The sequence below is a fragment of the Taudactylus pleione genome, unplaced genomic scaffold (genome assembly GCF_031769625.1).
Source record: "Taudactylus pleione unplaced genomic scaffold, aTauple2 ptg000053l, whole genome shotgun sequence".
Classification (NCBI taxonomy): Eukaryota; Metazoa; Chordata; class Amphibia; order Anura; family Myobatrachidae; genus Taudactylus; species Taudactylus pleione.
In genome coordinates, this window is record NW_028284455.1 from 26370583 (window position 1) to 26386331 (window position 15749).

Consider the following 15749-nt stretch of genomic DNA (forward strand, 5'->3'; position numbering starts at 1 on the left):
GCATCACTACGATCGTGATGCCGGGCGCCGGTCTCCCGGCATCGGAGAAATGCGGGCGTCTACATCTAGACGCCCGGCATTTCACCCTTGCCGGGATAAGACAGTCGAGAAGCCGGCTGCCGGTATATAGGCAGTCGGCTTCCCGATTGCTTCCCCTCTGGTCTCTTTAGCATGTGGGCCAGGGCATAAGCTGTAAAGCTCCACTCTCAATAACCTATGGCCCCTGTTGTGGCTGCACTACTGCAATGGCAGCAGTTCCACTACTATTTTTTGCTAGGAATGTCTGACCAATTTATGAAGAGTTCTACCAAAAATTCTTGTAGATGGTACCTTGACTTAAATAGTTTCCGTTAGCTTCATTTTTTAATTATGTTTCCATTTTAAATACTTAGCTTGGTGTCCTTAGATCCCTTTTCACTGCACTCCACAGATTTGAAAGAGTCAATTACTTTTATTTTCGAGTCCTTAGTCAGCTGATTTGATGATTCCTTGGTTGTTGAGAGTAGGCACAAGAAGAGGTTGGAAGGGTAAAAAAAGTTCTTTGTGGGACAATTTGTCAATATTACCTACTTCATGAGTAATAACAAGTATGCAATAATTTGAGCTAGGCCAGTAGCCTATTTTTGTATTTATCTGTGCAAATTAGTGTCTGGCTACTTATAATTTCCAGGTACAATCTGAGCTTTATTAAAAAAAAATACACACAAAGGTGCACTTGCTATAACTAGAGAGAACGCAACTTAATATTGAAGGATCTGCACCTGCTTAAAAAATAGTAAATACAGTTACAGACCATGTGATGTATGCTGAGGTCAATGGATTTCCTCTCCGTAGGTCCATTTGTCCTATAGGTGAAGACATACTTTAGATGTAGCCGACCGGCTATAGATAAATGCAGCAGATGTTTGAGCTCATTCAGAGCGGATTAATGGTCCTTCTTTGTAGAAGACACACCAGCTAGGATGTAGGCAACAGCAACCAATGTAGCGGTGTAAAAACAGAAGCAGTGTATAGTTAGGTACTATTGATCTGAGGATAACATAAGGCAAATTATATGCATGGAGTGGTTGAATCCACAAGGCTGTGTCAAGTTGTACTTTCCAGCAGTTGGCAGTTTAAGGATGTTTTTAGGTTGCTTGGCAGATCTCTCAGTGGTTGTTAGTTGGGGTTGAGGTTTTGGGTGGTGGTTTGTATTTATTTATCTGTTGCGATAATGTTTCTGCATTTGTATTCCTTTGTAAATTACCTTCATCCCCCCTATTTTAGTTTTCAGCTTTTGTTGTGGGTGTGGGAAAGAATGGTAGCAGTGGCCATATAGGAGTAGTTCTCTAGGTGCTTCCCTCCAATACCCGGTGAGGCTCATTTTAATCTACTGGGGCAGTGATACCACCAGTCCAGGGGGTCTTTTTGTCATTGGGAGGGGAGTTTGCATAGCTTGGATTGCTGGTGATGGGCTAGCAGTTGGCCCCCATATAGGCCTTCAGTTGTGGGTAATGGGCTGGCAGTTGGCCCCATCTAGGCCTTGAGTTGTTGGTGATAGGTTGGCAGTTGGCCCCATCTAGGCCTGTTTGGTTTGTGCTTGCAGATGGCATCACTGAGTTCTCGTCGCTCTTTCTTTGTGGCCATATATTATTTGAATCTTCATAAATAAAGCTGATTATTTTTTCTGCCATTTCAGTCTCCTGTGTCTTTATTTTAGTTAAGTTGGGTTTCTGATAAATGCTGAGATGAGCAAGCTGACATCAGTCATGAAGGCATATTACAATTCATCCAAATCACAATTTGATTGCTCAATATAGATGACGCTTTAGAATAGCATTATTATTTATGTTTATATATGCGGCTCATATTAATGCTTTTACCATTGTTTTAATGTGAATATTATGCATGTTATTTTAATATACAGCAGTAAAAAAAAAAAAGAACATACACAGACTTCATTTCCTTTGTTGGGTCCATATTAAGATTAGCACTCTGGTGTGTTGTTTTACAATCTCAGGATTTATAGATTTGTCCCTGGCAATGTCCCTATTTTATAATTTCACTATAAACATTCTCAATTTTAGATTCCATTCTGGGCCTGATTCAGAGCCGCTTGCAAAAAGCGAGCGCTCGCTCTGAATCAGGGCGTGTGCTTTTTTTTTTGTTCGGCCTCTTGGCCGTTCGCATAGCTGTGGGTTACCACCCACAGCTTATGCGAGCAGCCATGATGATGGTAGCGATGGTCAAGACCATCGCGACCATCGGGCTTGCGACGAGACCCTTGCGGTAGGGTCTTGTTGCCGCAAGCCCCAGTGGACTTCCTGCACTATTACAGCAGGAAGTCCACCTACTGACACTGGTGATGTCAGTAGAGCCACCCACAAATGGCAGGTGTTCGCATGGGAACGCCTCCGTTTGTGAAGCCACCCCCCCCACCACGCCTACAAAATGGGGCGAGCTGTCGATCAACATCATCAGCCGCCCCTTTTATAGTGAGTCCCGGAGCGAGTGCATTTTGCGCTCGCTCCGGAGCTCGCGCACGTGCAGTGCTCTCGCCGCACGTGCACACTGGGCCACTATCGACCCGCTTGCGAGCGCATAGCGCTTGTGAGCGGGTCTGAATCAAACCCTCTGTGTGAGCATGTTAGCAAATCAATAGCTGTGCATGCACATTGTGGCTTAAGGCCCCCATACATCCGAGATTGATTGCAGCAATCGTGCAATTTGCAATTGATTGTGTATAAAAATCTTTCCCTTTTTCAATCAATTGCAGATTGCAGAATTGCCACAATCGATTGAAAAAGGGAATCAATCTCTGATGTATGAGGGCCTTAACACACATTCACAATGGCTAACAATGGCTCAATCTGTGCAAGTATTGGCATCCATGAATCGGGCCCATGATGTGGATTTTAGCACTTCCACAGTCCTCAGAGATGGTGCAAAGTCAAATCTAAATTTTGTACAGCCCAGCAAAACTAGACACACCAGTGCACCTACCCAATGCTAGCAATAAACTTTCTCACTCCTCCCAAATTCTTCAGATCACTGGTGGACTGAAAATGCACCAGCTCATGACCTTACAAAAAAGATTTGTGTTTTTGCACTGCTTCGATTTGCAAATAGGCCATTCCACATTTTTACATTTGTTTTAATACCACATTTAACTAACATAACTTTGTAATATGTCAAATATTTCCTGTAAGATGATTAATAATGGAGAATTTAGAGACTTGGGGGTCTATTTACTAAGCAGTGTTAGGAGACAGAGTGAAAAGTGATAAGAAAGTGATAAGTTGCCAGCCAATCAGCTCCCAATTGTCATTTTTCAAACACAGCCTGTGAGATGACAGTTGGGATCTGATTGGCTGGCACCTTATCACTTACTTATCACTTTTCACTCTGTCTCCTAACACTGCTTAGTAAATAGACCCCTAAATACTCAGGTCTATTTACTAAGCAGTGTTAGGAGCCAGATACTTCTTTTCCACCAAAAACCAGGATCCGACCTGGGTTTTTGGACATGGTCCCAACACAGGTCAGACACCGTTTACACAGCACCTTCGATCTGGGTTACTCCCAGGTCAGCCCTGTTCACACTGAACCCAGGTCTGTCCTGCTAAACCTGTGAGGTCATAAAAAGTGGGAGGTGACTGCTCCACAACCACCAATCAGCTCATTTTAGGCATGACAAAGGTCGGATAACCCGAGTCGCACCGTTTACACTGCACCATTACCCAAGTCCATCCTCAGTCCAACCCTGATAGCTACCTGGGTTGGATTGCTGGGTCACTTGACCCAGGTTATTTTTCAGGGACCCATTTACACTGAGCTGCAACCTGGGTAGACCCAGCAAAAACCCAGGTTTTTTGCTCTGGTGTAAAAGGGGTAAGAGTGAAAAGTGATAAGAAAGTAATAAGGTGCAAGCCAATCAGCTCCCAACTGTCATCTCACAGGCTGTGTTTGAAAAATGACAGTTGGGAGCTGATTGGCTGGCACCTTATCACTTTCTAATCTCTTTTAACTCTGACTCCTAATACTGCTTAGTAAATAGACCCCTCAATGTTATTGTTACAGTAACTAAAGTCCACATGTCCTATTTTGCATTTTTTTCACCAACTGCAGGACAGTTTAATGTGATTTATCTAATCTCTTCACACAAAATAAAATCCCATCTACACAGCTGTTGAATGTAAATGCAAACATTAAGATTGTGTAATGTGCTAATGAGCTACTGTGTGTTTCCTTTCTGGAATGAGTGTACAAGGGTTCAGCTGTGGAGTATTATCAGATATCAAAATTCCCATCTGCTCTCATACTTGCTATCATATCCCCTCCCTTTCATAAGCCTCTGGAATGTCTGCTGCATTTGGGTGTATGTCATCAGAGATAAAGGAAGGAAACTTATATTTAAGGATAGGTGGAAGGATTAATACTAATACAGTAGTATTTCAAACATGTATACTGTCAAATTTTGCAGCCCAAATGTAATTGCCTGGGTTTTGCAGTTAGTGGCAAGATATCAACAATTGTATCCTTGAGCTTTAAAGCATCACTTTTTTATTAAGGCAAACCCAACCTAGGCCCTCATTCAGAGCCGCTCGCTAGCGGCCGTACGCTCGTTCCGAGCGATGTTCGCACATCTGCGCATGCGTACGGTTTTTAGTACGCATGCGCGAACCAGTCAGTGCGGCCGAAAATCGTTTGTACGCTATATAGCGAGTGCCTGCTATTTTGAGTGACAGAATGAGGCGTATGTGGGTGGTAACAGGGGAAGGTGTTTGAAAACGGGGGAGTGGAATTCGAACGTAGGCGTGCTTAAAGGTCAAAACGGGCGTTTTAAGGGAGTGCATAATTAATACAGCAGCGTCATTGACCACGTCACTTGGTTTTTTTTAACTCAGAACTGCTCGCAAAATAGCGGTTGAAAAAACCAACCACAAGAATAGCGAGCAGTTCATACGCTGTACGATGTACTCGATTAATCTAATAAATAGCGGACATGACATATGGTGCGAGCGGCCAGGGGGCGTTTTTATCAAATAAACGAGCGTATGTTTTGCTCGCTCGTTCAGACTTAGAGGTGTGAACAGACTGCAATTTGTGAACGGATCATTTGAATAGCCACCCCTTGTTTTTGAACGAACGACCGCAAATAGCGAACGGCTCTGAATCAGGCCCCTAGTTTTGGCTTTATACAAATTTCCACTTTAAATCTCATGGACACATTGCCAAATCTCACCAATGCCTGCAACTGGCAGTATATTACATTTAAGCCTTTGGGTCGTATCTGTAATCCAGTGGATTCCATTTATTGTTGATACTTGTGGTTACATTCACATTTTAATTTTTTATGCTTGATACTGAACTCATGCTGGGTATGGGGACACATTAGACGATATGTCGTTCGATCCGGCGGATTGGAGTGACATATCGGGTATGTTGTCTAGTGTGTATACACTATGTCACTGACGATGCACGCGTAGTCAGTGGCATCCTGCATTGGCACTACATGCAGGGCTTACGGTTGATGTCATTAGCGAGGGCCATGCTGCCGAATGCAACATGGCCCTTGCCGTCGCTGCACGCATCGGCAAGTGTGTATGCACTTGCCAATGCCAGCTCCCCTGCCGGGTCCAGTTGCTGCCGAGGTCAGGCTGGGTACACATCGTTTAGTGTGTACCCAGCCTCACATATACACATGCAAAAGTCATGCATCATAATAATTATATAACTAATACATATACTGTACAGTACTTACTGCATAAACTTTAGTAGCACTGAATAGTAGGATAGTTAGGGAAAGATGTATTAATAGTAGAACTGCGGTACAACAATCTCAGCAAACTGCAGTTTTCTGAGATTTACAGCAATACATGTAGCACGCCATATGTTATGTATTAAAATTGTCCACACATCATGCCCCATAGGATTCTATTGGACATCACTCCACAGTAGAGGTTCAGTAAAATGCTTCTATGAATTGTGACAGTTGCAATTAGCAGCGGCTCCTACCCTCTTGGATGAGGGGGCTGCTTCTGTCATTGCTAGTCTGGACAAAAGAAGGGTAGTGATAAACAACAGGCCAGGTACTGATGCTTGTGCAATGGTTCTGGCAGGCACCAGGACCAGCTTATGTGCACACAGGGGTGTCAAGAGCTGCGTTAGGCCTGGGGAAGAGGGTGTGGCCTAGTCCGGGGGCCCTGGCTATGCCCCCTTAGGCTATAAAAAGTTGAAATTTTTTTTTTATTTTGCAGCGCTGTGGGGAGTACAGATCTGCCAGTGGTTTTAAACGCCCCACCAGCAAATTGGAATGCAGTAGCATTCACTGACACGCCTGTGACACACCCATGATACAGCCTCTTTTTTGTGTTCACTTCAGTCTAGGGATGGCCATCGGTTTGGTTTCCATCGATGGCAAAAATAGAAAGTGGCCATTGATGGTAATCAACTATGCAGTGGATGACCGTTGATGGCTTCACCAACCGATGGTCATCCCTGTTCCTGTTCCATGACTGACTGGCCCATGGGCCAATCAGAACCAGGTGACATGGCTTCATGAGTGTTGGGGCGGAGCTGTGCTCCATGTCCTGGCACCTTGAATAGAAAAAAAACTATTCGGTTATGTTCTTCCATCGATGGAGGGGGACCATCTGGTTCTCCCCCATCGATTGGAAAAACACTCAGCATCGGCCATAAACCATGGATGATTATGAATCATTGATGATCGATGGCCATCCCTACTTCAGGCCACCTACCAGGAAAGCTCATGGGCCCTCATTCAGAGGCGCTCGCAAGAAGCGGGCGCTCGTTCTGAATGAGGGCGGCCACTTGTGTGTTTCAGTGCGGCCTCCTGGTCGCTAGCTAAGCTGTGGGTTACCACCCACAGCTTTAGCAACCGACCATGTTGATGATCGCGATGGTCAAGACCATCGCGGCTTGCGACGAGACCCTAAGGTTGGGTCTCGGCAAACACAAGCCCCAGGGCGCTTCCTGCTCTGATCAAGCAGGAAGCTCCCCACTGACATCACTGCTGATGTCAGTGTGGCCGCCCACAAAACGGCAGCCACCCCCCCCGCCCCGCCTACAAAACGGGGCAAGCTGTCAATCAACATCGACAGCCGCCCCTTTTGTAGTGAGCTCCGGAGCAAGAGAATTTCTCTCTCGCTCTGGGGCTTGCGCACGCGCAGTGCAGACGCTGCCCGTGCGCAGAGCCTTATCATCGACCCGGTTGCAAGCACTCAGCGCTTGCGACTGGGTCTGAATGAGGGCCATGGTCTTGCTAATGTCAGAGATCATACCAACCAGCGGAACTCTGCGTACACTCAGATGAACGCATGCAACGACTTTTCACACATGCACAGTAGCAAATAATCGCTCAACTGTGCAGACTTCGGCATTGCATGCACCTCTCAATCAGGCCCATAGTATACCAGGTATTTAGGATTAGGATTTTGGCGCAGTAGCAGTAGCAAAGTCTGTGATGCAATAAATGGGAATCTTTGGTGCAATTTGAGTATAGGTGTATGTGGACACATCTGTATGAGGCCACAACCTATGATCAGTCACACAACAGGACTCATCTTTACATTCCTCTTAAGTGGTAAATTCATGATTCTTCTGCATGGGTGTATATTATTATCATTTATTGTTATTAGCTTTTATTTTCAAGGTGCTACAAAGTGTCTGTTGCACCATACAGGGTAACGAAAAACTTTTTACAGTAAAGCTGGGTACACATTAGCGGATGTGTACCCAGTGCGATATCGAGATCAACGGAACCCGTGAATGCGGCAAGTGCATACACACTTGTCAATGCTGTGTCCGACGGGGGGGAGGGACATGTCATGCTGCATACTGCTGCATGACATCGTAAGCAACATCCCCCTTCGACCCTGCAGTAGGGCCAATGGGCGATATACTCGCTCCCGTGGGTCAATAGCCACATCATGTGTACACTAGACGATGTACACGATATGTCATTCCGAGCCACGGGAACGGGCAACATATCCTCTAGTCTGTACCCACCATTAAAATGTCAGAGCACAAGTACAATACAACGGGATGCAGTTAAGATGTCAGCGGTCGGGATGCCGATGGTCAAAATCTCGGCGTCGGAATCCCGAACCATGAGCAGAATACCGGCGCCGGAATCCCGACATCACTTGAGATGCCGATACCGGAATCCCGACAATTGGCATCTCAAAAATAAGTATTGCGGGGAGGTTTAAGTTTAGGCCGTGGGGAGGGGGAGGTTAGGACATGCCCACATTCCACATTTCCGGGAACACCACCATCTCCACCCCCAAAATGCCTCTTAAATGCCACTGCCTGTTTGCCAATGCTGAATTAGCCCCAGTGTGTTACAGACTGATCCATTCAGTACTCATTTGCACTCATACTAAGCTGCTAAAGGTATAGCTACCACTGCCAGGTAGCATGCTTACAGTAGACTTAGATTTACTCTGTTCTCATATACAGTATAATACAGGTATACTGAATGAGAAATATCATTCAACCTCCTAGTTCTAGTCAGTCCTGCCCTACTGCCCCAGTTTCGGGTACTATGCATTCTCAGAATCTGACAAGTACACAGCAAAAGTATAAGCCATTAGGATAACAATTGTAGGGCAACTTGCTGAAGCAGGAGCATGCCAGGGTTGCTGAATAACCTTATGCACCTAGTTATACGCATAGATCGCCGTCTTCGTGAATGCAGATGTGAAAGGAGTCTACCCACTAGATCTCCTAGGGTTTCTTCCTGGGGTCCTCCTCCGGATTCAGAAGAACCTATGCAGATAGGAGCTTTTTGTCTGCTCCCTGAGGAGAAGCGTAGGAGGCATTCATTGGGCCTTTGTACGTACTGCAGTAACAGAGGGCACTCAGTTAACAACTGTCCAAATAAACCAGTAAAAGAGAAGGCCTAAGTGTTCAGGGGAAATTTAATTTAGGCCTCGTATCTGTTTCCCCAAAAAATTTGATCTTAGTCCCTGCGCATCTTCAAATTTCCAATAAGAAATGTTTTACCTCCGCATTCCTTGATAGTGGTGCGGCTGGTAATTTCATGGATCTTTCTTTTTTTTAACACCTTGGGCATTCCTGCTGTTTCTCTGGACCATTCCCTCTCTATCTGTAGCTTATATGATCATACCTTCCCTGAAGGTGTTGTCACTTTTCAAATGCCATCCATCTGTCTGTCGGTAAGATTGTTTCTTTTCTACTCATTTGTTGTCCCTTGGCACCTATCATCTTTTGGTCTTCCCTGGCTCATAGATCCCAATCCTGTTATTGACTGTGAGACCGGTGAAGTGGAGCTCCAAATGTGGTTCTCAGTGCCTCTCGATACCAGTCAGGATGTTGCAGCCTCCCGCTTCAGAACCTCCCTCTAAGATTCCTCCTTAATACAATGATTTCTCTGACGTTTTCTCCAATCAAAAGACCGTCATCCTTCCGCCTCATCGACCATACAACTGCGCTATCAACCTAGTCCCTGGCTAAAAGTTACTCAAAGGTCCATCCCGTAGAATAAGGCCATGGAACAATATATCAAAGACGGGCTGGCCAAGGGGTTCATCCAGCCTTCCAAGTCTCCAGTCATGGCAGGGTTCTTTTTTGTCCAGAAAAAAGATGGGTCACTTAGACCCTGCATAGATTGCAGGGGACTTACCAACATTACGGTTAGAATTTGTATACTCTGCCTTCAATTTCTGTTCTACTCGACCAGTTACGGGAGGCTACCATCTTCTAAAAAATAGATCTCTGAGGCACCTACAATTTGGTCCAGATCAGGTGATGATGAATGGAAGACAGCTTTCAACACCCACTCGGGCCACTATGAGTACCATTCAGGCCGAATGCCCCAGCTATCTACCAGGATCTCATTAATGATGTTCTTCGTGACTTTTTGGGGATCTTTGCTGTTGTATATCTGGACGATATTCTGATCTTTTCTCAATCTTTGGATCAGCACCGCCAATACGTCTGACAAGTGTTATAAAAGTTGCGAGAAAATCATCTATATGCCAAACTCAAGAAGTGTGAATTCGAGGTGACCAAGATTTCCTTCATGGGATACACCATCTCATCCCAGGGGTTTTCTATGGATCCTGGTAAAGTCAAGGCCATTCTGGATTGTGTACAACCCACTCTCCAATGTTTCCTCGGATTCGCAAATTACTATCAGAGATTCGCCCCAATAGATGAGTTAACCTAAAAGGAGTTGATACCATTAACTGGTCCTCTGAGGCTGTGCAGGCTTTTGATAAACTAAAAGCTGCTTTCATTAATGCCTTGGTCCTTCATCACCCAAATCTGGATCTGCCATTCATTGTTGAGGTTGATGCCTCGGCAGTCGCAGCCGGAGCCATATTGATCCCCTGGACAGTAAGCTGCATCCTTGTGCTTTTTTCTCCCATAAAGTCACCTCTGCGGAGAGAAATTACGATGTGGGCAATCGTGAATTATTGGCGATAAAATGGGTGTTTTAGGATTGGAGGCACTGGCAAGAAGGGGCCAAATATCAGGTCACTGTCTTCACTGATCAAAAAAATGTAGCATACATTGAAACAGCCAAACGACTGAATTCCATCCGGCACGTTGGGCCTTGTTTTTCACCCGCTTTAATTATGTCATCTCTTTCCGTCCAGGATCGAAAAATGTTAAAGCGGATACAAATTCCAGAAGCTTTGTGGCAGTGCAACAGATGAATCCTGATGAAACTATTATTCCTACTTCTCGTATTCATTTGGCTGTTGCACGTGAGTTGGCCGATTCCATTAAAGCTTGTCAGTCAGAAGCCCCAGCTGAAAAACCTGCCAGACTACTGGTTGTTCCAGAGATACTTCGAGAGGCAGTTTTTTTATTTTCATTCCCAAAAAGCCATAGGTCATCCAGGCATTTTCAAGACAATGGAGTTACTTTCTCGCTCAGTGTGGTGACCTTCACTGTCAAGAGATGTTCGCGAGTTTGTTCGGCCTGTGACATCTGTGCTCGGAATAAGACTCCATTGTTGCTCCATCTGGCCTTCTTATACCTTTGTCCATACCTAGGAGACCTTGGAGACACATTGCCATGGATTTTATTGTTGACCTCCCTATTTCTTCTCATTGTTCAGTTATTTGGACTGTGGTAGATCACTTCAGTAAAATGTCACATTTCATTCTGCTGCTCAAGCTTCCCACCACCAAGGAACTTTCCACACAGTTCCTCCAGCATATTTTCCATCTCCATGGGTTACCTTTGGATATCGTGTCTGACCGGGGAACACAGGCCCTGATTCAGAGCCGGACACTCTGACAGAGCGCTCGCTCTGAATCAGGGCCGGCCCTCTGAATTTTAGAGCGGCCTCCTGGCTGCTCGCATAGCTGCTCGCACAGCTATAGCGAGCGGCTAAAAAGATGGTCGCGATGTACCTCGGGCTTGCGACGAGACCCTTGTGGTAGGGTCTCATCTGCCGCAAGCCCTGGAGTGCTTTTGGCTCTATCAGACCCAAAAGCACTCCCACTGACATCACTTGTGATGTCAGTGGGGCCGGCCCCAGGTGGTAGGCGTTCCCATGGGAACGCCTGTCTGGCCAGCCACGCCCCCAGCACTCCCACCAAAGGGGGCGTGCTGGCACTCACCATCGACAGCACACCCCCTTTGTTGCGAGACCCATAGCGATGGCTTGCCCGTCGCTATCCGGGTCTCGCACATGCGCACGATGGAGCCGGGTCCGTCGTGCGCATGTGCACTGGCCCAACATCATCCCGCTTGTGAGCACTCACGAGCGGGTCTGAATCAGGCCCACAGTTGTTGCCCAATTCTGGAGGGATTTCTGTTCTTCATTAGGCATTTGCCTCAGCCTCTCCTCAGGATATCACCCTCAGTCCAACAGTCAGTCGGAACATGCCAATCAATCTTTGGAACAATACCTTCACTGCTATGTGTCTAAATGTCATAATTACTGGCACTTCAGTGACCACATCTACCACTTCCGCGTGATAGATGTGTTGCTAGGCGATCTGGACGGTGGATGACGTCAAGAGTTACTGTGAACACAGCATGATCGTCCGTAGCTCTGATTGGTTCTTTTCCTATTTTATGCCTGACAGCATCCCAATTGGCCTTGCCGGCTATAGCAACTCAGTACGTGCCCTTCCGTTTCCAGTTTCTGAACTTTGTTCCTGCATCTCGCGAAGCCACACCTCAGTCATCAGGCCGCATCATATCCTCCGGCTCTAGTAGCAACACTATGGCTAACCAAGCCACACCTCGGTCATCAGGCCACATCATATCCTCCGGCAGTAGTAGCCACACCATGGCTAACCAAGCCACACCTCGATCACCAGGCCGCATCATATCCTACAGCAGTAGTAGCCGCACCATGGCTAAACAAGCTGCACCTCGGTCCTCAGGCCACGTAGTATCCTCTGGTGGAAATAGCCGCACCATGGCTCATCATTTTTTTAGGCTATACCAACCACAACAATTCTACCAGCTATTAGCTGCATCATATCCACAGGCTGTACCAGTCACATCAATTCTTCCAGCTCTTAGCTGCATCAATGCCACAGGCTGTACCAGCCACATCAATTCTACCAGCTATTAGCTGCACCAATTCCACAGGCTGTACCAGCCACATCAATTCTACAGCTATTAGCTGCACCAATTCCACAGGCTATATCAGCCACATCAATTCTACCAGTTATTAGCTGCATCAATTCCACAAGCTGTACCAGCCACATCAATTCTACCAGCTATTAGCTGCATCAATTCCACAGGCTGTAACAGCCACATCAATTCTACCAGCTACGAATAGCTTCAGTTCCACAGACTGTAGCAGCCACATTATTCCACCAGAAGCAATTGCCACATCTATACCACCAGTGCTACATTAGCCGCATCTATACCACCAGTGGGATATAGGAACCTCACAGGACAATAATGGGAAGGCTGGAGAAAAGGAAATGAGGAACCATGCGGCAACTATCAAGAAAGTTGGTGGGGTGGCGACCATGACACGGGGATAAATAGAGTGGAGAGGTACGCTCACAGAGCCTGTCTTTAGCCGCCCACTTGTCTACGTCATCTGCAGGAAGTATATACAAGCAATGGAACATCGGGAACCATTGGATCAGCACATGCAGTTGACTGTACCCTACCGCAACCACTGCAAGCAGTTCAGTGTAAAAAGCAACCAGGTGACGTGTACTATGACGCTGCCTGTTAATTATGTACGCCCCAGAAACGGCGTTGAAACAATCTGGCATGCCCGCGTCCGCAACTACACTTTCCCGATACTACGGCCCTGCCCGTTACCACCCACAAACGGCCTCTCCTGTCACTCATTCCACTGGGCAGTCATGGCAGAGTGAGCGAGCACATTCTGATCGCTCGTACTAGTTGCGCATGCGCACTGCGAACTACATGCATGCGCACATTAGCAAACATCGTCTGCAATGAGCGACCGCTTGCTAGCGAGCGGCTCTGAATCAGGCCCTTACTCTGTATCAGCCCAATTATTGATTATGTAACATCAATGACTCTGGGTGCCACGCTATTCAGATCACTTGCAAAATTTCTGGAAAAATCATGACCAAATAAAGTGGTTTAGACAAAACAATGCATTGCTAAGCCTTATCCTACAGAAACTGCCCTTGAGAGCCTAATGGAACACTTATGGTAAGCAGAACTTGTACTGTGGGATGAAACAAATGCCGTATTAGGAGTAACTTTGACTTTCATAATGTAGCCAAATTACTCTTCATCTATTTAGCAAAATGTTTTGTAATCAGGAGAAAAAGAAGCCCCTGGTCATTTTTACTCAGTTCTGCTACAGTGAAGAGACATGAGAGGCAGAGGAATAAGTGGGAGGACTCCATCTCCTCCCGCTACTTCTCTCTTACCCTGAGAGGCTTCTGGCTCCAAGCACCTGGAGAGTTGCAAATGGAGAGTTTGACTGTGGTGTAGTGGCACACTTAGGGGGGGTCCTGGGTAACTAGAAGCCCCCCTATTCTGGATCCGCTACCTCCTCATGCCAGCTGCAAAATGCTCCATATGCTGCATACTGCCAGCTTACAAAAGCAGACAGTGCAGCTACTCTGTTTGAAGAGCACAGACTCTTTATCAGAGTGGTAGAGAGGAGATGTGAGACCTGCGCTATAATATATATGTAGCTGGGTGTGGTCAATGCTTGCTGCGGACCTTGTTTGGGAATACCCAGCCCAAAAGAATTGAAGTACACAAATAATATATAAGGTCGGCGCTACATATAGATATATTATGAAAGTGCACAATAGATTGTATATAAAAATACCTATTTTATTAGTAGAAAAATGAAGGGGGTTTCAGACTATTTATTTGGTTTCTCCAGGACTTAAGAATTGTACTACTATATGTGACTTCATGGTACTATCCTGGTGTGCATTTAGGAACTCATATTCACCTACATCTACTATTCATTGACAAGGGGCACTGTGACCCTCTTTATCAGAGTGATCTGCACTGTTTTTTAGACGGTTTCCTGGTCCCCTCTGCTGATTGCAGTATTGGAGATAGTCAAATGTGCGTTGATTATCTGCTGCTTAATCATATTTGAGTAAGTAGACTGTTACAATGTAACAGTGAGCAGCAGGTGTTTCAATTCAGCTGTGTACTGGGCTGCTGACAGGTAGGTGGCAAGGGGGGTCAGGCGTTGGACCAGAGACCCCTCCAGCAAGCCCGGGCCCAGATAATTAGTAGCCGCTCCCCCTCCTCTCCCCAACACACACACACCTTGTATGTCTGTATGCACATCTCTCTTTGTATGATTCTTATCTCTCTTTCACCCCATGTCTGTTCCCTCCTCCTTCTGTTTTTGTATTTCTGTTCCTTTCGTATTACCCCTTTGTATGTATATATACAATTTGTCTTCTATTCTCCTCTCAGCCCATTTATACATCAGGGGTACACCAAGCAGCTTCCAGTTCCTCAGAACCCCCACCTAACCCTTACAATAACACCCTCCTGGTATCTGAAATGTGCAGGCACAGATTGGATTTACTTTTTTTTTTAAATTAACAAGTATTTTAAAACGTTTATTCATTTAAAAATATATATTTAAAGAATAAAGCGTCATTTGAATTAGATTAATCTGAGGTTGCCATTCCGAGATGGCAACAACAGGGCAAATACTGTTGTAGTTCAAATACCACTGCGCAGAGCTGTAACTAGACTTTTTTGGTGCCCTGTGCCAGAAAGAGCATTGGCGCCCCCCTCATTTTTCAAAGGGACATAATGCACCCATGGCTTCATGGGGAAGGGCCAGGGAATAGATAAGGGAGGCCAGGAGATGCTGGGGATGAAATAAGAGGAAGCTAGAAGCAAGAATGATAATAAGCAGAAATTCGATAGGCCCAAACAGCGCCCTCTGCCCTGTGGTGCCCTGTGCCACTGCACTGGCCGCACTACCCTCACTGTGAAACTTGTATTTGGAAGTCTCCCTACAGGAAATCCTGTGTTTGCTCCTGGGGGGCTACTCCTGTCAAACTGTAATGCAGAAGTTCTAATGAGAAAACATAAACAGCTTAAACAGCTTAAACAGAGGTGGAAGCCAATGCAGCTGTGACTGGGACTAATGCTGCAGCCGATAGAATTCATACAGAGACGCCCAAAGGCTGTGGCGTTAATCTGCTGCTGTGCATATTAAGATAAATCATCGGCCACACATCGGTTGCAACATCAACTTTGCACCAGCCCTATAGAGGCTCAGAATATCTGTCGAAACATGGCTTCTGATATCGGCGAAA